This window comes from Manis javanica, chromosome 1 (genome assembly GCF_040802235.1).
Source record: "Manis javanica isolate MJ-LG chromosome 1, MJ_LKY, whole genome shotgun sequence".
In the NCBI taxonomy this organism is placed as follows: domain Eukaryota; kingdom Metazoa; phylum Chordata; class Mammalia; order Pholidota; family Manidae; genus Manis; species Manis javanica.
Genome location: NC_133156.1, coordinates 91,900,019 through 91,922,874, shown reverse-complemented (window position 1 = coordinate 91,922,874; position 22,856 = coordinate 91,900,019). Strand labels below are relative to the sequence as shown.

At 40.2% G+C, this 22,856-nt stretch overlaps 1 protein-coding gene across 17 annotated transcripts in view; it reads left to right on the top strand.

Moving 5' to 3' along the window:
- Nucleotides 1–22,856, top strand: part of PDE8B (phosphodiesterase 8B) — a 348,583-nt gene that overhangs the window by 10,817 nt on the left and 314,910 nt on the right. For 11 of the 17 annotated variants that reach the window (XM_073234889.1, XM_073234868.1, XM_073234879.1 and 8 more), the window contains exons 1-2: nt 8,372–8,498; nt 10,075–10,165. The exons of 2 other annotated variants lie outside the window; for them this stretch is intronic. The gene's annotated coding sequence lies outside the window, so the exon portion shown is untranslated. Of the gene's footprint in view, nt 1–8,361; nt 8,499–10,074; nt 10,166–22,856 lie in introns of those variants that run through there. 4 more of the 17 variants (XM_073234848.1, XM_073234892.1, XM_073234843.1 and 1 more) reach the window with 4 other exon arrangements.

Genomic DNA, 22,856 nt, shown 5'->3' with positions numbered 1-22,856 from the left:
GGAAGGAAGAAGAAAAGCTACAGATGTAGCATATGAAGGAAACTTGGGAGGATTGATTATTTCTTTGACATATCTTCTTGTATAGTACCTTAAGTATGTACAGGTTTTAAACTACTAACTAATTTGCACACACATATTAACATAATAGGAATACGGTGACATAAACAAAGCAAATCTATAATTACCAGCCATCTCCAGTGAAGCCAAGAAAACCATTTAGGCACCCTAGGCATTTGTGAAAATTTATCTATGATATGATGGATATTTTCGAACTGTACTTGAACCATCAGACAAATTAAAGCAGCCCATTTCTGGGATCTGTTCACATCCCATATGTTCTTTTAACCATAGATAGTCTATAGTAATGAGATTTTGGGGTGCTACAACTTGCACCCCTCCCAACTCCTGGTTGAGTTCCAACAGTACAGATCCAGTCAAATTCGTTGTCTCACTGTATGCACATGCCAGCCTAGACATCTCCCTCCTCCTTCTTATGGCAAGTCCAGGAGACGGTGGGCTGGATGCAGCCACAACCGCAGCATCGTCCGGATCCCTGTGGAGGCTTTTTGATGATCATCCCCCGGCACGAGTCCTCCAGAGAGTGCTGATGCCGGAAGCTCCTCCTCATATCGTATCTTAGTTCATTTTCTGGGTATCCAAGCTAGGCCTTGATCTTCTGTTAGTCCATTTTTGGGTTCTGTAATTCTGCTGCTGTTTTGTTCCTTCAGTTTTTCCTTTGTTCCTATACTCCTCAGATGAGTGAAATCATTTGGTATTTCTCTTTCTCCGCTTGGCTTATTTCACTGAGCATAATACTCTCCAGCTCCATCCATGTTGCTGCAAATGGTTGGATTTTTCCACTTCTTATGGCTGAGTAGTATTCCATTGTGTATATGTACCACATCTTCTTTATCCATTCATCTACAGATGGACATTTAGGTTGCTTCCAATTCTTGGCTATTGTAAATAGTGCTGCGATAAACATAGGAGTGCATCTGTCTTTCTCAAACTTGATTGCTGCGTTCTTAGGGTAAATTCCTAGGAGTGGAATTCCTGGGTCAAATGGTAGGTCTGTTTTGAGCATTTTGATGCACCTCCATACTGCTTTCCACAATGGTTGAACTAATTTACATTCCCACCAGCAGTGTAGGAGGGTTCCCCTTTCTCCACAGCCTCGCCAACATTTGTTGTTGTTTGTCTTTTGGATGGCAGCTATCCTTACTGGTGTGAGGTGATACCTCATTGTAGTTTTAATTTGCATTTCTCTGATAATTAGCGATGTGGAGCATCTTTTCATGTGTCTCTTGGCCATCTGTATTTCTTTTTTGGAGAACTGTCTGTTCAGTTCCTCTGCCCATTTTTTAATTGGGTTATTTGTTTTTTGTTTGTTGAGGCGTGTGAGCTCTTTATATATTCTGGACGTCAAGCCTTTATCAGATCTGTCATTTTCAAATATATTCTCCCATACTGTAGGGTTCCTTTTTGTTCTATTGATGGTGTCTTTCGCTGTACAGAAGCTTTTCAGCTTAATGTAGTCCCACTTGCTCATTTTTGCTATTGTTTTCCTTGCCCGGGGAGATATGTTCAAGAAGAGATCACTCATGTTTATGTCTAAGAGGTTTTTGCCTATGTTTTTTTCCAAGAGTTTAATGGTTTCGTGACTTACATTCAGGTCTTTGATCCATTTTGAGTTTACCTTTGTATATGGGGTTAGACAATGGTCCAGTTTCATTCTCCTACATGTAGCTGTCCAGTTTTGCCAGCACCATCTGTTGAAGAGACTGTCATTTTGCCATTGTATGTCCATGGCTCCTTTATCAAATATTAATTGACCATATATGTTTGGGTTAATTTCTGGGGTCTCTAATCTGTTCCACTGGTCTGTGGCTCTGTTCTTGTGCCAGTACCAAATTGTCTTGATTACTATGGCTTTGTAGTAGAGCTTGAAGTTGGGGAGTGAGATCCCCCCTACTTTATTCTTCTTTTTCAGGATTGCTTTGGCTATTCGGGGTCTTTGGTGTTTCCATATGAATTTTTGAATTATTTGTTCCAATTCATTGAAGAATGTTGCTGGTAATTTGAGAGGGATTGCATCAAATTTGTATATTGCTTTCGGCAGGATGGCCATTTTGACGATATTAATTCTTCCTAGCCATGAGCATGGGATGAGTTTCCATTTATTAGTGTCCCCTTTAATTTCTCTTAAGAGTGACTTGTAGTTTTCAGAGTATAAGTCTTTCACTTCCTTGGTTAGGTTTATTCCTAGGTATTTTATTCTTTTTGATGCAATGGTGAATGGAATTGTTTTCCTGATTTCTCTTTCTATTGATTCGTTGTTAGTGTATAGGAAAGCTACAGATTTCTGTGTGTTGATTTTGTATCCTGCAACTTTGCTGTATTCCGATATCAGTTCTAGTAGTTTTGGAGTGGAGTCTTTAGGGTTTTTTATGTACAGTATCATATCATCTGCAAATAGTGACAGTTTAACTTCTTCTTTACCAATCTGGATTCCTTGTATTTCTTTGTTTTGTCTGATTGCCGTGGCTAGGACCTCCAGTACTATGTTAAATAACAGTGGGGAGAGTGGGCATCCCTGTCTGGTTCCCGATCTCAGTGGAAATGCTTTCAGCTTCTCGCTGTTCAGTATAATGCTGGCTGTGGGTTTATCATATATGGCCTTTATTATGTTGAGGTACTTGCCCTCTATTCCCATTTTGCTGAGAGTTTTTATCATGAATGGATGTTGAATTTTGTCAAATGCTTTTTCAGCATCTATGGAGATGATCATGTGGTTTTTGTCTTTCTTTTTGTTGATGTGGTGGATGATGTTGATGGATTTTCGAATGTTGTACCATCCTTGCATCCCTGGGATGAACCCCACTTGGTCATGGTGTATGATCCTTTTGATATACTGTTGAATTCTGTTTGCTAATATTTTATTGAGTATTTTTGCATCTACATTCATCAGGGATATTGGTCTGTAATTTTCTTTTTTGGTGGGGTCTTTTCCTGGTTTTGGTATTAGGGTGATGTTGGCTTCATAGAATGAGTTTGGGAGTATTCCCTCTTCTTCTATTTTGTGGAACACTTTAAGGAGAATGGGTATTATGTCTTCTCTGTGTGTCTGATAAAATTCCGAGGTAAATCCGTCCGGCCCCGGGGTTTTGTTCTTGGGTAGTTTTTTGATTACTGTTTCAATTTCTTTGCTTGTAATTGGTTTGTTTAACTTTTGTGTTTCTTCCTTGGTCAGTCTTGGAAGGTTGTATTTTTCTAGGAAGTTGTCCATTTCTTCTAGGTTTTCCAGCTTGTTGGCATATAGGTTTTCATAGTAGTCTTTAATAATTCTTTGTATTTCTGTGGAGTCTGTCGTGATTTTTCCATTCTCATTTCTGATTATGTTGATTTGTGTTGACTCTCTTTTTCTCTTAATAAGTTGGGCTAGAGGCTTATCTATTTTGTTTATTTTCTCAAAGAACCAGCTCTTGGTTTCGTTGATTTTTGCTATTGTTTTATTCTTCTCAATTTTGTTTATTTCTTCTCTGATCTTTATTATGTCCCTCCTTCTGCTGACTTTAGGCCTCATTTGTTCTTCTTTTTCCAGTTTTAATAATTGTGATGTTAGACTATTCATTTGGGATTGTTCTTCCTTCTTCAAGTGTGCCTGGATTGCTATATACTTTCCTCTTAAGACTGCTTTCGCTGCATCCCACAGAAGTTGGGGCTTAGTGTTGTTGTTGTCATTTGTTTCTATATATTCCTTGATCTCTATTTTGATTTGTTCATTGATCCATTGATTATTTAGTAGCATGTTGTTAAGCCTCCATGTGTTTGTGAGCCTTTTTGTTTTCTTTGTAGAATTTATTTCTACTTTCATACCTTTGTGGTCTGAAAAATTGGTTGGTAGAATTTCAATATTGTGGAATTTACTGAGGCTCTTTTTGTGAGCTAGTATGTGGTCTATTCTGGAGAATGTTCCATGTGCACTTGAGAAGAATGTATATCCTGTTGCTTTTGGATGTAAAGTTCTATAGATGTCTATTAGGTCCATCTGTTCTAGTGTGTTGTTCAGTGCCTGTGTGTCTTTACTTATTTTCTGCCCGGTGGATCTATCCTTTGGGGTGAGTGGTGTGTTGAAGTCTCCTACAATGAATGCATTGCAGTCTATTTCCCTCTTTAGTTCTGTTAGTATTTGCTTCACATATGCTGGTGCTCCTGTATTGGGTGCATATATATTTAGAATGGTTATATCCTCTTGTTGGACTAAGCCCTTTATCATTATGTAGTGGCCTTCTTTATCTCTTGTTACTTTCTTTGTTTTGAAGTCTATTTTGTCTGATATTAGTACTGCAACCCCTGCTTTCTTCTCACTGTTGTTTGCCTGAAATATGTTTTTCCATCCCTTGACTTTTAGTCTATGCTTATCTTTGGGTTTAAGGTGAGTTTCTTGTAAGCAGCATATAGATGGGTCTTGCTTTTTTATCCATTCTATTACTCTATGTCTTTTGATTGGTGCATTAAGTCCATTTACATTTAGGGTGACTATTGAAAGATATGTACTTATTGCCATTGCAGGCTTTAGATTCGTGGTTACCAAAGGTTCAAGGTTAGCTTCTTTAGTATCTTACTGCCTAACTTAGCTCGCTTATTGAGCTGTTATATACACTGTCTGGAGAGTCTTTTCTTCTCTCCCTTCTTATTCCTCCTCCTCCATTCTTCATATGTTGTGTGTTTTGTTCTGTGCTCTTTTTAGGGGTGCTCCCATCTAGAGCAGTCCCTGTAGGATGCCCTGTAGAGGTGGTTTGTGGGAAGCAAATTCCCTCAGCTTTTGCTTGTCTGGGAATTGTTTGATCCCACCATCATATTTAAATGATAGTCGTGCTGGATACAGTATCCTTGGTTCAAGGCCCTTCTGTTTCATTGCATTAAGTATATCATGCCATTCTCTTCTGGCCTGTAGGGTTTCTGTTGAGAAGTCTGATGTTAGCCTGATTGGTTTTCCTTTATAGGTGACCTTTTTCTCTCTAGCTGCCTTTAAAACTCTTTCCTTGTCCTTGATCTTTGCCATTTTAATTATTATGTGTCTTGGTGTTGTCCTCCTTGGATCCTTTCTGTTGGGGGTTCTGTATAATTCCATGGTCTGTTCGATTATTTCCTCCCCCAGTTTGGGGAAGTTTTCAGCAATTATTTCTTCAAAGACACTTTCTATCCCTTTTCCTCTTTCTTCCTCTTCTGGTATCCCTATAATACGAATGTTTTTCCTTTTGTATTGGTCACATATTTCTCTTAGTGTTGTTTCATTCCTGGAGATCCTTTTATCTCTCTCTATGTCAGCTTCTATACGTTCCTGTTCTCTGGCTTCTATTCCTTCAATGGCCTCTTGCATCTTATCCATTCTGCTTATAAATCCTTCCAGGGATTGTTTCACTTCTGTGATCTCTTTCCTGACATCTGTGATCTCCTTCCGGACTTCATCCCACTGCTCTTGCATTTTTCTCTGCATCTCATCCCACTGCTCTTGCATTTTTCTCTGCATCTCATCCCATTGCTCTTGCATTTTTCTCTGCATCTCTGTCAGCATGTTCATGATTTTTATTTTGAATTCTTTTTCAGGAAGACTAGTTAGGTCTGTCTCCTTCTCAGGTGTTGTCTCTGTGATCTTTGTCTGCCTGTAGTTTTGCCTTTTCATGGTGATAGAGATAGTTTGCAGAGCTGGTACAAGTGACCGCTGGAAGAGCTTCCCTTCTTGTTGGTTTGTAGCCTTTTCCTGGGAGAATAGCGACCTCTAGTGGCTTGTGCTGGGCAGCTGCGCGCAGACAGGGCTTCTGCTTCCTGCCCAGTTGCTTTGGGGTTTATCTCCGCTGTTGCTGTGGGCTTGGCCTGGCTGGGGCTGTTCCTCCAAAATGGTGGAGCCCCGTTGGAGGGGGAGCAGCCAGGAGACTATTTATCTCCGTAAGGGGCCTCTGTGCTCCCTGCTGCCCAGGGGGTTAGAGTGCCCAGAGATCCCCAGATTCCCTGCTTCTGGTCTAAGTGACCTGTCCTGCCCCTTTAAGATTTCCAAAAAGCACTCTCCAAACCAAAACAACAGCAGCAACAATGAGAGAGGGAACAGAAAGAAAGAGAAAAAAAAAGGAAAAAAAGGGGAAAGACAAGCGATTTTTTTTTTTTTTTTTTTTTTGTCCTCAGGTGCCGGTCCCAGGCACCCGGCTCACTGGTCCTGCTGCCCTGTCTCCCTAGCACCAGGGTCCCTGTCCTTTCAAGGCTTCCAAAAAGCACCCACCCACCGGTCCCGCAGGGAAGGAACGCTCAATATTCTTTGTCCTCAGGCACTGGTCCCACGCACCCGCTCACCAGTCCCGCTGCCCTGCCTCCCTAGCACCGGGGTCCCTGTCCCTTCAAGGCTTCCAAAAAGCACTCGGCAAAAAGAGAGAAAAAAAAGGGGAAAAATGCGCGATTTCTTCCGTCCTCAGGTGCTGGTCTCAGGCACCCACCCACCGGTCCCACAGGGAAAAATGCGGGATATTCTTTGTCCTCAGGTGCCGGTCCCAGGCACCCGCTCACCAGTCCCGCCGCCCTGCCTCCCTAGCACCGGGGTCCCTGTCCCTTTTAGGCTTCCAAAAAGCACTCACAGAAAAGAGAAAAAAAAAGGGGAAAAACGCGCGATTTCCTCTGTCCTCAAGTGCCGGTCTCAGGCACCCGCCCACCGGTCCCGCAGGGAAAAACGGGGGATATTCTTTGTCCTCAGGCACTGGTCCCAGCCACCCGCTCACCAGTCCCGCCACCGTGCCTCCCTAGCACTGGGGTCCCCGTCCCTTCAAGGCTTCCAAAAAGCGCTCGCCAAAAAGAGAGAAAAAAAAAAAGGGGAAAAACGCGCGACCTCCTCCGTCCTCAGGCACCGGTCTCAGGCACCCGCCCCCAGGTCTCGCAGGGAGAAACGCAGGATATTCTTTGTCCTCCGGCGCCGTTCCCAGGCACCTCCTCACCGGTCCCGCCACCCTGCCTCCCCAGCAACGGGGGCCCGTCCCTCTAAGGCTTCCAAAAAGCGCTCGCCAAAAAAAAAAAAAAAAAAAACCGCTCCGGTTTCTCTCCACCCGCCGGGAGCCGGGGGGAGGGGCGCTCGGGTCCCGCCGGGCTGGGGCTTGTATCTTACCCCCTTCACAAGGCGCTGGGTTCTTGCAGGTGTGGATGTAGTCTGGATGTTGTCCTGTGTCCTGTGGTCTCTATTTTAGGAAGATTTTTCTTTGTTATATTTTCATAGCTCTATGTGTTTTTGGGAGGAGATTTCCACTGCTCTACTCACGCCGCCATCTTGGCTCCGCCCCCTGGATTTATTTTTAAAGCCCAGAGAAAAGGAGCCTGTCCTTTCTATGTTTGATTAGTGCTTAAATTTTCTTATAACTTAAAATTAGTTTCTTGTAAGTTGAGATTAATACTTAAATCAAATCATAAAATGTATCTCAAATATATAATGAATTGTCTTTGCCCCACATTCTTTAAGTTTCAGCAATAAGTTCCTTGTTTTGGTAGTGGCAGTTCCCCTTTCATCATGTAGTTAACAATAAATAAATAACATTTCATACACATAAGACTCATTTCAATCCTCACCCCTAGAAGTTGGTAAAGCATAAGGTTCTGCCTTTCATTGGTAAAGAGTTTCTGCTCTCCAGATTCTTGCCAAAGATTACATCTTTGAAATCTGCTGTCCAATATTTTCCAAAAACCCAGTTTTAGGAAAGTAGTTATGGAGATTACTTCAAACACATGAAAGTATAGAGCTGTGTACTTTGGTGACACTCTTTTGGTACAATCTGTATGTGCTTTTGGTCTGTAGTTGTGATATTTTTGTCTGGTTTTGGTGTCAGAGTAATACTGGCCTCATAAAATGAGTTGCGAAGTAGTCTTTCTCCTTCTATTTTTTGGTGACTATTGGTGTTAAATATTCTTTAAATATTTGCTAGAATTCAATAGTGAAGCCAGCCATGTCTGGGATTTTCTGTATGCGTAGTTTTTGATTATTAATTCAGTCTCTTCATTTGTTGTAGGTCTATTCAGATTGTCTCTTCCTTCTTGAGTCTGTTTTGATAGTTGTGTGTCTTTTTAGGAATTTTTCCATTTCATCCAAGTTATCTAATGTATTAGTATACAGCTGTGCATAGTATTCCCTTAAAATCATTTTTGTTTCTGTAAGGTTGTGTGGATAAAATTGTAACATTTCCAGAGTATCTTGCCTGGCTTTAGTACATTTGCATATCCTCAGGGGTGGAGAGAAGTTCATCTCCATGTCAATGAGTAATTACCTGGGCAACCAAGGGTGTGTCTGAATCTGAGAATTTAAAGGGAGGGGCTGGCTTGCTTGCTTGCTTCTTCGGGAACAGATGAGAGAAACGGCCCTGTACTGCAATTTGTAAGCAATAAATCGGTTTTAAACTTATTTCTCCCTTTGACTGATTTTGGTTTTTAGAGGTATTTTGCCCTGGGATTTCTTCTCCCCGGACTGACAGGTTGGTAGTAATGTCTCCTCTTTGATTTCCGATTTCTGTGTGTGTTTTTAATGAACTGCCCCTTGGGGGTTCTGTTATTGGCCTTCAGTGAGGTACCTTGTAGGAGAGCTGCATAAAATGTACTGGGGCTAGTATCATGATGTCATTCACTACAATTGTCCACTGATTCTCAGTTTTCTCTGTAGGACCAAAAGGAGACCGTTCTCTAATCTCTTAGTGTCAAGAAAAGCTCTGCATCCCCTGACCAAAAGGGACCTTAGTCCTGTGGGCATTGTGGATCATGCACCAGACTGTTTCCCTGCTTTAGCTGCTAGAACGGCTTACAGTCAAATATGGGGTGTCTACTCTATTAGTGTCCTAGGGCTGCTGTAACAAAGTACCACAAACTAAGTGGCTTAAAAACAACAGGAAGTTATTCTTTCATGGTCATGGAGGTTAGAAGTCCAAAATCAAGGTGTCAGCAGGGTCAAGCTCCCTCTGAAGCCTGTGAGGTAAAACGCTTCCTTGCCTCTTCTTAGTTCTGGTGGTGTCCAGAAATCCTCAGCTTGCAATTGTGCAACTCCAATCTCTGTCTCTGTTGTCACATGCATTCTGCTTGAGTGTCCAAATTTCTCATGTCTTATAAAGACACCAGTCGTATTGGATTAAGTTCTACCCTAATGACTTCATCTTAGCTTAATTACATCTGCAAAGACCATATTTCCAAATAAGGTCACATTCACAGGTATCTGGGGTTAGGAATTCAACATGTATTTTTGGGAAGAGGGAACCCAATTCAACTCCTAACAGTTTTACCTACCCATTCCACATGGTCAACTTTCCTGTGTGCTGATCTTTTATTTTCCTACCTATATTTTCCTTTGGTCCTGCTTCTCTGGATTACTTAGTTTTTCCTTCATTTTATGCATCTTGGCAGAGTCTGAAGGGAAGAAGGTAGAAAGGAAGGAGGGAAGGAGGGAGAAAGAGGGAAAAGAAAGAAAGGGAGGGAGGGAGGGAAGAAGAAAAGTTTGCCAAAAAAAATCAGACATGGAACTTGTGGAACAGAGTTGCAGGAATGGGGGTGGGGAAAACTGACTGGAAAAGTCTTTTTGCTGTATGAGCTCATCAGAGCCTCAGAATTGCTGTTTTGGGGGGAATGGGAGCAGTGGTTAGCAGCTGCCTGCAGCTTAGCTGACCTAGAGACAAGTTGGAAAATAGTTTGAGGAGCTGAGGATTAGGAAAAGAAAGATATGATCTAGCTACTTTTAATACCCCCATTAATAGAAACAATATGGGCCCAGGTTTTCTGGTACTTGAAAACTTACACAGTGTTGAGGACCCATGTATTCTAGTTATAGAGGAGACAGACCCATAAATCATTGACTGAATGCATACACTCTATCCTGGAGGACAACATCCCATCCCCAGTGGATATTACTCCCCAGGTGGCACCTTAGCTGAAACTGAATAGGTTATTCTAACAGTCTATCAGGCTAGCTGCTTCTGGATGTATATATTTCATGTTGTCAGCCAAAACTAGTGAATAAACCAAGCTTTCTTTCCCCTGTCATTTATTCTTCATCTTAACCCACTGTAGGTGAGAGACTTAGCCCTTCTGTCACAGCACACCAAGGGTTGTCATCACTCCACTTACCACTAGAAATGGGGTCCCTGTTACCATCTGATGGGTAAGTAATCCAGTTCCAGAATCCCGTCCTGAGGTTTTGAGGGTCAGAGGCTCTAAGTTTCTACTTTCTGGAGCTGTCTGGTACCTACTTTCTTAGCATGAGTTCCCCCAAAATGTAGTGATCAAGACAAAAACTAAATGCAGGCAGCTTGAGACGTGCTCACAAGAAGCAGAGCTGTGGGAGCAGGCAGAGCAATGAAAGAAATGAATGCCAAACAAAAGAGGCTTCATTTTTTTGACTGTACGTAATTGTGCATCTTTCAAATAATGTCCTCATTTTATGTTTGTAATTATGATCGTAACAAAAGTTATTCCCACAGGGTGAAGTGTTTTCAGTGCTCACCTCTAGTCTTTTTCAGACCCAACTTCCTCATTTTTTAACTTTTTCATTTTCTATCATTTGCTGTTAGAAAAATATTAATGTAGCCTTTATGTTTGTTTCATTGGTTGGCTTTTAGCTTGGAGACTTACGAAATTGTTTAAACTTATCTTTGAAACTTGACATTTTTGCTGTCATAAATAAACATAAGTCTCTTTTTGCTTCAAACATACTGCTAAGCTTGGAGTTTATCTTGGATATAGTTCTAAGTAGGAGAGTTATGTACTGAGATTTATATTTTATGTATACCACTTTGGGGAGGCTTGGGGGCTGTGTTTGAAAAAACAGGGTAGAGATAGGTAGACCAGTTGGACTGTTGCAATATTATGGGCTTTAAACTGAAATAGTTTTAAGATTTACCCTGTTCAATAAGTAGCAGAAAGTGATAAGTGAGAGAATGGATAACTGATGAATTGGTAATAAGTATCTCCAATGTGGTTTGTACTTCCCATGTCTCCCTGACATGTTTTACTGGCCTTGGTAAGTAAAGGAGGAGGAGACGGCTGCTCAGAGGGCAGCATCCCTATGGTATTCAGCTCAGAGAGTAGTGGTCCCTGGGGTGGCACTTACCAGGTCACTGGAATGACTGGCAAACACGGGTAGCAGAAAGAAATGGTTCCCTTCCTATGGGAATTCTCAAAAAGGGGCATTAGGCATTGATCTATTTCTCAGTGCTATTAAGAAGAAATAGTATAAGGATTTATGAGTATTAGTCCCCCATCCTGTATTTTGTTGTGGTTTATGAACATCCATTCACTTTAAACTACTACATGCCTATGACTGTGGGAGGCTTGCAGTTTGTCTGGGCAGGGCCTACTTGCTGCCATTTCACATTTTTCTTCCCCTAGGATTGTAAATTCCTTGCAAAGGCCAATTTTTGGCTGCTTCACTTAGCCCCACATTTGCGATTTCTGTTAACATACATATAGGTGAATGGACAGTCAGAATCAAACCTATATGCTAGGGATACACTAAAGAATGTTTATGTCTAAAAAAAACATTTTTTATTACCACATCTTAAATGGAAGAAAAAGAGGAGGGAAGAAGAAAGAAGAGAACAGACAGGGTGACGGTGGCACAGGCCTTCCTGCTCTTACCCACCAGGGTCTCCAGCCCATGGTTATGCCTGGAAAGTGACCCGGGTAGGACAGCCAGCCTTGTGGGGGTGCTGCTCCATTGCCAATAGCTCAAAGTGCTGGCAGGAGTGGGGGTTGGAGGTGGTGATCCATACTGCTTATTCAAAGGACCGGTCTGACTGGTTGGAGTAAGCATCTGGAGGTTAATCTCACCACAACTCCAGGGTTTCATGCCCCCAGCAGCCAGGGTTGAGGTGACCTGACCCTGTGGCATTCCACACAAGTTTCACAAGTTTTATAACTCCTTGTGCCAAAGGAGAAAGACAAACTTTCACAAAAGAGCTGGTTTGGCTGTTTTCTGAGATAATTATAAAGAATCACAACAACAAAAAACATTTATTTTCTTTTGTGTCTATTTTGCAATAGGAGAAATGGAAACTATTGCATGTGTGACTTGGGGATACGACCAGAATTCTAACTCACAGATCTAGGGTTTGTCATCCTGCCCTCAGGGGAACCAGATCAGAATGCTGTGGACCCTTGGCTTTGGCTGGGTCTGCCTGGGATGGTCCAGTCTCCGTGGGTTTGTGAGTGATTTGGTTAATCCAGAATCTTCCTCTCTACCTAACCAAATCTCATTCTCATCCCTCCAGTCGCCACTCTTAGGAAGACTTGTTAGAGTCTCACAAGGCACCCTCTCTCATCTAAATTTCCCCTGTATCATGCACATACACATTGTTTCATAGAAGCTAGTTTGTCTTCATGGTACAAATATAATGATCTCAGTGGCTGGTATCAGAGTTCATACTTTATATATTCCCGCATAAAGCCTAGCACAGTGCTGGACAAATAGTAAGATTGCAGTAACTACTTGGAGGGGTTGAACATTCAAAACATATGTGGAATGCTTTTTATACAAGGTGCTCAGAGTAGTCAAATTTATAAAGACAGAAAATAGAAGTGTGGTTGCCAGGAGCTGGGAATGGGTAGGAATGGGGAGTTAGTGTTTAATGGGCACAAAGCTTCAGTTCAGGAAGATGGAAGAGTCCTGGGGATGGATGGTGGTGACTGTTGAACAACAGTGTCAATGTACTTAAGCCACTGAAGTATACACTTTAAAAGGATCAAAACGGTAAATTTGATGTATGTTTTACCACAGTAGAAAAATATACTTTTTAAAGGACACATACTATAGAAATCTGAGGCTCTTCCCTAATTCTGCTCTCAGCCTGGTGCCCATGTGCAGGATCAATATCTATGTGTGAATGAAATTTTCAGTTTGATGTGCTTGCTGGGCCAACTCCAGATGGTGGGCTCAGCTTCCCACTTGCTAGCTACAGTTTTTAAAAAAGGAACATTTGCAGCAGGCTTTTCATTTTTATTTGTTTTTGTTGTTCATGTCTACACAAGATTGTTTAGGAAGGAGTACAGATCTAGACCAAACTGTGTTAAAAGTTGCTCTCAGAGTAGCTTAAAATCTCACTCGAAAAATTGAGCCTCCGATTTTTTTTGCTTTTGTTTCTCATGTGTAAAATGGGGATAATAGAGTATCTTCCTTCCTCCATAGGGTTGTTGTGGGGATTAAATTAGATGAATTGCGTGAAATGCCTTGCAGGGCACCTGCACAGAATAGGAGTTGGGAATTTGACTAATTGTTTATAAATGGCAGCTGAGACTGCTTTGACTTTGTGACTTCAGCTTGGATTTGAGAAAGAAGAAAGTTGGCCACAGGTCCTTTGTAGACCAACAGTGCCTTGTCTGCGATGTGTGATCCCACATGTAACCAGCGCCCTGGAAGGCACTGTATTGGTGGCTCAAGGACCAACATGACTCAGAGTTCAAGGCCTGAGTGCTCTTTCTGTGTCTCTCGAACAGACTTTTCCCTCAGCACTAGCAGCTCCTGGGCTCACACGTCTTCAGTTGTGTTCTCTTTCTTTAGTTCAAGTTTGAAAAATCTGGGACCGACACCAAGAGCCCCAGCCAGGCCACCGTCCTCGCCTATGTGGACAGGTGAGACCAGGTTTAGCTGCTCTCATTTGGCCACATGGTTGAAGTGGGGGAGGGCAGTTTCCAAGGGAAGAGGACTGCTGCCTCCTGAAAAAAGGACGTTTTGGGTAAAGAAAAATGAGCCACCCTGTACTGAACTTAGTGCTCTGGGCAAGCTGAAGAAAAATCAGCCACAGGCCCCACACTCAGGGATTTTGTTCTTTAGTGACTCATGACCTGTATGCCATGAGAGTCCAATTTTCAAAGAATGGTTTCCTTACGTTTCTTCTGTTCAAGGGAGTTGAGCACATTGATCTTAAGATTTTTTAAACTGGTGTCTAAAATTATTTGGCTTTGGTTTCATATGAGGGAAATCTATCAGATTGTGAAAATGAAAAATGAAAATGCTTAATGAAAACTACTTGAAATAAACTGAAGGCCACATTAACATTTAATTTCCACTTCCAAACAGAAGTTATAGGATGGGATATTTTCCCCCCTTCTTCAAATAGTTATCAATTTGAATGTGACACAGAGTTCCCATTTTCCCCATAAATTACATATTTATAGCACACAGGAATAGCTGGAATGCTGTGTGTCTCTTAAAAGCACTTCTCTATTTGAATTATAGTGAAAATGACATAATAGAATTCTGAACCCTGGGCTCTCTGGATGTAGCTGGAGCAGAGAGAACAGGTCTTGGTGTTCCGGGCCTGGGTTCTCTTTGTTCTGAACACCATCCTCTGAGTTTGCCCCCAGCTGTGTGTGCTTCTGACAGGGTGCCCCTGAGGTGGGGAAGGACGGGCATGAGCAGTCAGGAGAAGAGCTCGTTGGTGAGCAAGGGCAGTGTGGTGTGGTGCTTAACCACACAGGCTTGGGCATCATGCTGCTTGGGTTCAGCTCTGCCACATATTAGCTCTGAAAGCTTGAGACAGTTTTCTTAGCCTCTCTGCTTTAAACTTTTCCTCTCTAAACTAGCATAACTGAAAGAGTTAGGCTTAAGGTTATGGTAAGACTTGAATAAGATAAGCATGGAAAACTTTCACTGTAGTGTCTGGCTTGGAGTGAGTCATCAGTAAACAATGATTATTGTTCCTGAGTGAGTGAAAGCAGAACAGGGGTATCCTTCTGTTCCTTGCACCCTTTCTCCCCTTCTAGTTTACTCCTTTGTAAGCCTCGTGGCCTCCTCTTGGGAGCAGCTGAGCTCTGTACTCGGGAGGAGGTGCTCTTCATTCCTCTCAGAAAGCTAAGTGGGACCCGAAGGTGGTGCAGAGGAGGCCCTCAAGCCCGCCTCTGGTCCAGGCCTCATGTCAGGGTTCATATGGGGCTTGTCCTCCCCACCATGGGAGAACAGCCAGAAGCCAAATGCATATTTGCCTCAACGGTCCTCAGGATAGTAGATGCTCCCTTTACAACCTCTACCTTAGGTGACAGTGGGGAGTGAGCTGAGCATTTAGGAACTTGTTTTTTATTGTTGTTTTAAAAATGAATTTTTCAGTACAATGTATATGCAGTGAAATGCTTCCATTTAAAATGTACAGTTTGATGGGTTTTGAAAATGTATAGTCATGTGAGCACCTCCTCAATCCAGGTAGAGAATATTTCCACTACCCCCAAAAGCATCCTTATGTCCCAATACATTAATCTCCCCTTCCTCCCACAATCAGGCAACCACAGATCTGCTTTCTGTCATTATAAGGAAGTTGCATTTTCCATAATTTTGTATAAATGAAGTGTATCAGGCTCCTTTCATGTATCATAGTGCTTTTGAGATTCATCCATGCTATTGAAGGTATCAGTGGATTCTTCCTTTTTATTGCCAAGTTTTATTCAATTATATAGATATACTGCAATTTGTTTATCCATTCTCCTGTTGATGGACATTTGGGTTATTTTTGGTTTGGGGGTATTATATATATATATATATTAAAAGCTGCAGTGAACATTTGTGTACAAGTCTGTATATGGATATATGTTTTAATTTCTTTTGGAGAAATACCTGGAGTGCAATTACTGGGTAATATGGTAAGTATATGTAATGAGAAACTGCCAGAACGTTTTCCAAAGTAGCAGTAATGTTTTACACTCCTACTGGCAAAGTACGAGAATTCTAGGTGTCCACATCCTCACTGAGACCTCTATTATTTGTCCCTTACATTTTGGTTATTCTAGTGGGTGGGAAGTAGTATCTCATTTTGGTTTTAATTTGCATTTTCCTAATGGCTAGTGATATTGAGGGCTTTCCATGTGGTTATTGGTTATTCATATATCTTCTTTTGTGAAGTGTCTTTTTAAATATTTTGCCTATATTTAATTGGTTTCTGTGTTCCTGGTTGAAATGTATTAGTTCTTCATAATTTCTGTATACAAGTCCTTTGTCAGATACATGTGTTGCAAACATTTTCTGCCTTTCTGTGGCTTCATTTGCATTTTCCTAATAATTTTTTTCAGTAAGCAAAAGTATTAATTTTTGAAAAAGCCCAGTTTGCCAATTATTTCTTTAATGGTTTGTGGTTTTTACTGCCTATAACAAAGTTGCAAAGAGTTTCTCTTGGGTTTTCTTCAAGGAGTTTTATAGTTTTTACTTTCATATATTTTCACTCCATTTTGAGTTAATTATGGAGTGTGCTGTGAGGTAAGGGTCAATACTTATATTTTTTTCAAACGGATATCCAATTATTCCAGCACCATTTATTGAAGCATTCCTTTTTCCCTTTGAAATGCCTTGGTACCTTTGCTGAAAATCACTTGACCATATATTTGAAGGTGTATTTCTGGAATATTTCTGTTCCAATGATCTAGATGTTACTTTATCAAATTATCATTTTTTAAAATTAATAGACTTTATTTTTTAGAACAGTTTTAGATTTACAGAAAAACTGCAGAGAGTGTACAGAGTTCCCACACTGTACTATCTGGGTACTCTAGCTTTATAGGGAGTCTTGAAATCTGGTTGTGTAGAAGTCTTAAAGCCCAATATTGTTGTTCTTCAGTATTTTTTAAATTGAACTGTCATTTATGTACAATCTTATATTGATTTCAAATGTAGAACACAGTGGTTCAACAGTTATTCAACTTATTAAATCCTTATCCTCTTTAGTGAAGTTACTATCTATCAACATAGTAAGAAGTTACAGAATCATTGATTGCATTCTCCTTGCTGTACTACTGTCCCCATGACTGACTTATATTGTGATCGCAAATTCCTGTGCCCCTTTATACCTCTCACTTTCCCCCTGACCCAACCCAACCTCATCCCCTTGGTAACCACTAGTCACTTCTCAGTGTCTCTGAGTCTGCTGCTATTTTGTTCCTTCTGTTTTGCTTTGTTTTATATTCCACAACTAAGTGAGATCATATGGTACTTTTCTTTCTCCACCTGGCTTATTTCATTGAGTATAATACCCTCTAGATCCATCCATGTTGTTGCAAATGGGAGGATTTATTTTATTTTTACAGTTGAATAATATTCCATTGTATATATGTACCACATCTTCTTTATCCATCTACTGATGGACACTTAGGTTGCTTCCATATCTTGGCTATTGCAAATAGTGCAGCAATAAACTTAAGGGTACATACATCTTTTCGAGTTATACATTTTGTTTTCTTTGGGTAGATTCCTAGGAGTTACTGGATCAAATGGTATTTCTATTTTTAGTTTTTTGAGGAGATTCATACTGCTTTCCACAGCAGTTGCACCAATTTACATTCGCACCAACAGTGTAGGAGGCTTCCCATTTCTCTGCATCCTTGCCAGCAGTTTTTATTTTTTATCTTTTGGATAGTGGCCATTCTAACTGGGTGAGGTGACACCTTACTGTGGTTTTAATTTGAATTTCCATGATGATTAGTGATGTGGAGCATCTTTTCATGTGCCTGTTGGCCATTTGTATTTCTTCTTTGGAGAAGTGTCTGTTCAGGTCCTCTGCCCATTTTTTAAAGGGTTATTTGTTTTTTGGGTATCAAGGCATATGAGTTCTTTGTGTATTTTGGATGTTAACCCCTTATCAGATGAGTCATTTGAAAATATATTCTCCCATACTATAGGATGGCTTTTTGTTCTGTTGATGGTATCCTTTGCCATACAGAAGATTTTTAGTTTGATATAGTCCCACTTGTTCATTTTTTATTTTGTTCCCTTGCCCAAGGAGATGTGTCCAGGAAAAAATTGCTCATGCTTATATTCAAGATATTTTTGCCCATGTTTTCTTCTTCTAAAAGTTTTGTGGTTTCATGACTTACATTCAGGTCTTTGATCCATTTTGAGTTTTTGTGTATGGAGTTAGACAATAATCCAGTTTCATTTTCTTACATGTAGCTGTCCAGTTTTGCCAACACCAGTTGTTGAAGAGGCTGTTATTTCCCCACTGTATATCCATGGCTCCTTTATCATATATTAATTGGTCATATATGTGTGGGTTTATATCTGGTTTCTCCATTCTGTTCCATTGATCTATGGGTCTGTTCTTGTACCAGTAACAAATTGTTTTGATTACTGTGGCTTTGTAGTAGAGCTTGAAGTTGGGGAGCATAATCCCACCAGCTTTGTTCTTCCTTCTCAGGATTGCTTTGGCTATGTGGGGTCTTTTGTGGTTCCATATGAATTTTAGAACTATTTGCTCTAGTTCATTGAAGAATGCTGTTGGTATTTTGATAGGGATTGCATTGAATCTGTAGATTGCTTTAGGCAGTATGGCCATTTTGATGATATTAATTCTTCCTGTACATGAGCACAGGACAGATTTCCATTTATTGGTGTCTTCCCTGATTTCTCTCATGAGTGTCTTGTAGTTTTCAGGGTATAGGTCTTTCACCTCCTTGGTTAGGTTTATTCCTAGGTTTTTGTTTTCTGATGCAATTTAAATGATTTCTCTTTCTGCTAATTCATTGTTAGTTTATAGGAATGCAACAGACTTCTTTTTTATTTTATTTTATTTTTTTTATTTTGGTATCATTAATCTATAATTACATGAAGAACATTTTATTTACTAGGCTCCCCCCTTCACCAAGTCCCCCCCACATACCCCTTCACAGTCACTGTCCATCAGCATAGTAAGGTGCTGTAAAATCACTACTTGTCTTCTCTGTGTTACACAGCCCTCCCCGTGCCCCCTACACACACTATACATGCTAATCATAATGCCCCCTTTCTTTTTCCCTGCCTTTATCCCTGCATTCCCACTCATCCTACCCAGTCCCTTTCCCTTTGGTAACTGTTAGTCCATTCTTGGGTTCTGTGATTCTGCTGCTGTTTTGTTCCTTCACTTTTCCTTTGCTCTTATACTCCACATATGAGTGAAATCATTTGGTACTTGTCTTTCTCCGCCTGGCTTATTTCACTGAGCGTAATACCCTCTAGCTCCATCCATGTTATTGCAAATGGTAGGAAGGAATGCAACAGATTTCTTTGTATTAATTTTGTATCCTGCAACTGTGCTGAATTCATTTACTAGTTCTAATAGTTTTTTGATGGCGTCTTTAGGGTCTTTTGTATATAATAGCATGTCACCTGCAAATAGTGACAGTTTTACTTCTTCCTTACCAATTTGGATGCTTTTTATCTCTTTTTTTGTTGTCTGATTGCCATGGCTAGGACCTCCAGAACTATGTTAAATTAAAGTCATGAGAGTGGGCATCCTTGTCTTACTCCTGATCTTAGAGGAAAATATCACACTGTCTTGGTTACTATAGTTTCACAGGAAGTTTGAAATTGCTTTGGTTATTCTAGGTTATTTTCATTTCCATAAAAAGTTTAGAATCCATCCACAGGTTCTAAAATAAATCTGGAATTTTGATTGAGATTGTATTTAACTTATGAATCAGTTTGGGGGAGAATTGCCATCTTAATTTGAATCTTCATATCCATGAGCATGATATATGTTTATTTAGGTCCTATTTTTTTAGCTATATTTTATAATGTTCAGTTTTATATGTACTTTGTTAAAGTTACTCCAAAGTATGTCATGTTTTTCATGGTATAGTAATGGAATTATGTTTTTAAATTTTATTTTCCAAATGTTCATTTCTGGTGTATAGAAATACAATTGGGTTTATATATTGACCTTGTATCCTATGCCCTTGCTAAATTCAGCTTATTAGTTCTAGTAGCTTTGTGTGTGTTTATGTGTAGATTCCTCAGGATTTTCTAACACAATAATGTCATCTGTGAAAAAGATAGTTTCATTTTTTTCCTGTCCAGTATCTATGCCTTTTCTTTCTTTTTCATGTTGTTTTTTTGCAATAGTTAGAACTTGCAGTACAGTGTTGAATAGAAATGATTAGAGAGGGCATCTTTGCCTTTTGCCTTGTTCACCAAATCAGGGAGAAGTATTCAGTCTTTCACCGTAAGTATGATGTTAGCTCTAAGTTCTTTGTAGATGCTCTAAATGTATTCTGCTTTTAATCATCACCATGTTTTGGCAGTTCTAAACATGCTATTGATAAAATACTGCCCCCCAAATATCTTTGGTTGGTCTGAGGTTCAAACAATTGGTGAAGCTGCTGCTGAGCTTTATTAATACACATGTAAGACTAGAATTTACACACTTGTAATAATTATCCTTTAGCAATTGTATTTTAAATGAAAATTAAGAGAATTTTTAGTTACCCAGTTGTTTTTCTGTTCCCTCCTGCCTTCCCGCACCCTACACACTGACTCCTCTGCAGGCATTCTTTGGAGAATAAATTTGTAACAGATTGCAATCATTCCAGCTTGTATCTCCAACTCCTGGGATGCACATATTCTTGCATTAACACAGTAGCCTTTACCTCCAACCCCTGGGTGCAAGTTGTGCCTCCAACTCCTGGGATACACATATTCTTGCATTAATGCAGTAGAGTCCAAATAAACAATTATAGTACAACAAATGTAAAGATGACTAAACAGAACTTACTTCAATTCTATCTGTATGACTGCTGGAGTTCTTCTTACATTTAAAATCTAAAACAGTGAAACTGAGGTGTAATGTTTTTGTTTGGTAAGGACAAATTTTAAGTCATATATGCAGTATTATACTGACTTGAGTAATATCTTTAAAAATGAAGGTTATTCATCTTAACTGCTATTCTTATTGTTTAATTGTAATGTTCATTTTTTGTGACAGACCCATATATAGGTCTAAGTTGTTTTCTTTTAAAAATACAGTAATAGAATGATTTAAAAAACATTATTTTTTTATGTTTGTTCTTTATTACTTTATTTGTTACTTTTTGTTTTGCTGGCAAAATTACATGCACAAAGTTCAATTTAAAAAATTGGTTCTTTTTTGCCAGCAGTTGTCTTCTAGCCATCATTATTTATCCCAGTTTATGATTACTTAGGACAGTGACTTAGTGTAGAGGAGGGAGCATGTTCTGGGGTGGCGTGAGCTAGCTCCCCGCTGATGAGGCCGCCCGTGCAGGGCCAGCCCCTGGCAGTTGCCAGCCCCCAGGCCCCCCTACAGATCACAGTGGGGTTTGCTTGGTTGCTTGTGATTTGTTTGTCTTCTGTGGAGCGTTTTGAGTTTTGTTGTAGGGCATGGACACAGATAAGGTAGATTAATGATTAAAAGATGTACAATGATTTGGGGAAATTGTATTGGAAAACCCTGGACCAAGAGGACTCTGCCCTGTTACCTCTTGTGCTTTTCTCTTCTGGGGTTGAATGAGACAATCTCGATTTCTTTTTTTCTGAAATTTATTGATTCTCTTGTCTTAGTATGAAATATAAGGGATTATTATTACTGTTGCTGTTTGTATTCATGAACAAAGAAGAGGCCCTGGAGACTTTGGCTAATGCAGGAGTGGCAGGGGGAAGGACAGCAAGGCAGTAAAATATTTAAACATCTTCTCAAGGCCAACTAAAGAGTCTTGTCTACAGCTATTTCAGTGATGCTCACTACTGTCACTGATGGTGGCCTTTCACCTCACTGCCAGAGCTTGGGGGTCTCTATTAAGTTAAATTGCAGAGGGTAGACTCCAGCGGTGTCTAACCCACGATACGTCTGCCCTCGAGGCTTCTCTTAGGTGCTTAGCTCAAACCTACCTCTGCCTGGGAACTTCCTGTGGACTCAGCAGAAGCACAGACTGTCCTGACATTGGCAGAAGGTGTTCGTGGATTACCAACATCAGAATCACCTGGAGTCCAGACTTGCAGAATCACAGTGAGGTCCAGGAATCTGCTTATCAACTGTTTGCCAATAAATAAAACGCATTCTGAAGTTTGAGCACCACTCATGTAGAAGGATGGCCAAGAGAGGGAGGATTTGAAAATGGATTAAAACTGTTAAAATAGAAATGAATTACTAAAAATGTTACTGCCTTTGTTATTTTACATTATCTTTTCATTATTCAATGACCAGTGTTTTGTCTTTCAAACTTGTCATTTTTCAAAATCAAGAAATGTCACTTTAAGTAATATCAAGTACTATATGATAAAATAAAGTAATATGACTGATAAGACAAATTATAAGGTGACATTCATCACAGGGAATCCATGGCCTGAATGAAAGGTTAGGGAAACTATAGGCTTCTAATGAGAAAGTCAAGGTTAATTAACTGTCTCTGATGAATAGGTTTGCACTGGGGTTTTGCATCTGAAGCTTAATAGAAATTACAAAGGCTGCCAGTGAATAGTAGGTAATCCCCAATTTCATGTTGGAGATGTCACAACTGCATTTAGTTGGAAGGACAGCAAGGTAAAGGGGATGGATACCAACAGAAATTGTTTCATTGAGGGGGAACATCAAGAAGATGGGAAATCTCCATTCTCTTCTACAGAGACCCTGCCTTCTATATCATGGCCTTAAAAAGTCAACTGGAAGAGTCTGATATCTGTGGAAGAGATATGTATTCACACAGGGACTGAAGTATTTTAAGCATATGAAAATATATTAAAATACACAATCCTCCCTGACCACCCATGGACAGTAAAGGAGAAACACAGGTCTTGTGAAATAAATTGTTAGGAGGGTGTGCCAATACTCAAGAACTGGAGAAGTGAGAATGATATATTTCAAGGTGATTTTTAACAAAGTTCTTTAACATGATCTAATCTAGGTTTCCTCACAGCCATGGGAGGTAAAATCTTTCTGGTACCTGTTTTCAAAAGAGAAATTGGAGTCTCAGATTTATTAAGTGATTTGTCGGACACTAATCAACAGTGAAAGGAGTTTTTAAACCTAAATCTTCTGATTCCAGTGTCCCTGCTCTTTTCAGGGCTACACTAAAGGATAATTTCATCTAGAAAGAGTTATCAGAAATAATTCAGG